Genomic DNA, 2706 nt, shown 5'->3' with positions numbered 1-2706 from the left:
AACTAAGGAATGAGAAGGAGACAGCTTGTAGAGATGCATGGGAAGACTTTTCTAAACAGAATGGATAAATGCAACAGTTTTCAGGCAAATACCAACTTGATTATTTTTCTTTCGAAGAACCAAAAAAAAAAAAAAAAAAAAAAACCAGAGCAGCTGGAGAAAAACTTTGCTCCTGATTTGTGTTTTCAGCTCCTTGACCTCCGGTGGTAAACAACAGGAAAACTGGACAAAATATTAGAGAAAAACCCGTTTTCAGACATTCAAAAACAAGAAGTGCAAAATGGTGGCTCCTAAGAGAAAAGAAACACACAAAGTGACTTCTACCCTTGCCTCAACTTTCTGCTTACAGCCTACAAACCATTTCTTGGAGGAAGAAAGAACAAAAGCTGAGCACAGCGAGGCTGGGGTAGCTGGGCTTGGCATAAAAGAGAACCAGAGAGGAGGGACCTATATGTAAAAAGAGCTCCAAAAACCTGAAAGGGATCTTCTTGAGTCCTTATTGAATATAAAATTGCATTATGTTCAAGGTAAAACTTCATAACGCCAAACAAAGCACTTGGGGAAGCTAAATGATTTCTAGAGCTCAAGCAGAGCAGGGAGACATTTGAATTCCCATAAGCCAAGCAGAGTCTGTTGAATACCCAGGGTATTAGAGTTCAGTAGAGAAAGGTCATATATTAGATATAGGGCTAATAAAGGGGCATGCCTCAGAAATAGTCCTAGAATAAAGATTTCTTTAGATTCACAAAGGATTAAGTTGCACTGCAAGTAAATTAACCACCTGCCAAAGAAAGAAAATTGTTAAAGTAAAATAACAAAATCCAGACACTCAAGACAAATGGAGAAGCAGCAAACTCTAAGCCATAGCCAGAAGTGAAATCAGTCAATAGAAGCAGGCCCATAAGTATCATAGATGATGGACTTTAAAATAGCTATGATAGATAAGTTTAAGATCTTATTAAAGAAATACAGAGCATTAGGAGGAGAGTAATAGAAACTATTATTGAACTCAAAAACTGAAGATTACTATGTGAAATAAAAATTCAGTAGACCGGTGGATTAGACACTGCAGAAAAAAGATTATTACATTTGAAAACATAACATTCGAAATTATCAAATCCAAAGCACACAGCAATAAAATGCTAAGAGTAATTCCCAGAGAATAAAAGTAATAGTCTCAATGATTTCTATGACAATATTGAAAGGTCTAAAATTCATGTAATTAGGCTGGAGCCACCTCTGCAAACAACATGTTCAAGGTAATTCTGAGGTCTGTGGGGTCAGCCAGCCTGAGTCTGCTCACCTTCAAAGTCTATGCATCATCTGAAAAGGACTCATCTCACAAAACTTTCATGAAGGTTAATGAGCTTTCACTGCACTCTATTCCTAAGGGTCAGTCGAAACAGGTGGAGGAGCCGAGGACCCAGCATCTCACATTTCCGACATTACTGTGAGCCATAGCCAAATTGGTGTCAGGAAATACAACCACAGACTAAGCCTCAGATGCAGAGCTTGGTTCAGTGGGCGTTGGACAGCACCTCTCCAAAATGCACCTCTTAGATTTTTTTCCAAGAGCTGGTATTGTTGTTTTTGCTGGCATTGTTGGACTTCTCTTGGCTAGAGGTTCAAAGATAAAGAAGCTGGTGTATCCACCTGGGTTCCTGGGATTAGCTGCCTCTCTTTATTATTCACAACAAGCCATCATATTTGTCCAGGTCAATGGGGAGACATTATGTGTCTGGGATTTACAAGGATATGTAATCATAGAAGATTTGTGGAAAGACAACTTTCAAAAGCCAGGAATATGAAGCATTCACTTGGAAATGAGTAGAATGCCCCATGCTCTGCCCATTTTAATCTGTTATAGATAAACTGGAAACTCCATGAAGTAAACTAGTATTTCTATAGAAAAACAGTAGAGAAGAGTCAGAACCAACTGTAGTAAACTGGTTTTCTTCTTTGGGAAAAATGATACTAGGCTTCCTTGTTACCTTGGGTAATGCCATACTACAAGTGGACTAATAATCAGAAATCCTTTCACCTAGAGATAATGCTTCAGAACTCTTTGTTCTCATGTTGCTATTTATGTATATAATTAAAATTCCAAGTTAAAAAATAAATAAAATAAAATCCACATAATTAGAGACACATAAAAAGGGAAGCAGAAAAATATCTCAAGACATTTGCTGAAAAATTTCCAAATTTCATAAAACTAAAAATATAGATGCAATAAGATCATCAAACTCCAAAATAACACGAAGAAACCCACAAGAAAAAGTATCATAATTAAATTATTAAAATCCAGTAATAAAGACAAAATTTTAAAAGCAAGTGGAGAAAGCATAGACATTGTGTAGAGGAGAACTAAGATAATAGTTCTAATTTCTAACAAGAAACATTGCAAGCAAGAAGACTATACAGTGACATCCTTAATGTGCTGAAAGAAAATATGGCAGCCAAAAAATCTTGCAAAAAAGGAAATGAAATAAAGACATTTTCAGACAATCAGACAAACAAAAGCTGAGAAAACTTGAAAGTAGCAGACCTGCTCTAAAATAAATGATAAAGAAAATTATTTGGGTTGGAAGGAAGGTAATACCAGATGGAAACGGATCTATACAAATGAATGTGTGAGCAAGGGTAATATGTTGGGATATAAAAAGTCAGTTTTTCCCATTTTTAAAAATTTCTTCAAAAGATAATTGA

General features: G+C 36.0%; 1 pseudogene; it reads left to right on the top strand.

Annotated features, from left to right (window-relative positions):
• The first annotated feature begins 1250 nt into the window (after positions 1 to 1250).
• On the top strand, positions 1251 to 1831 carry LOC125099116 (MICOS complex subunit MIC26-like; annotated as a pseudogene).
• Positions 1832 to 2706: the final 875 nt, after the last annotated feature.

Source organism: Lutra lutra, chromosome 4, assembly GCF_902655055.1.
Source record: "Lutra lutra chromosome 4, mLutLut1.2, whole genome shotgun sequence".
Classification (NCBI taxonomy): Eukaryota; Metazoa; Chordata; class Mammalia; order Carnivora; family Mustelidae; genus Lutra; species Lutra lutra.
This window is presented reverse-complemented; position numbering and strand designations above follow the sequence as displayed.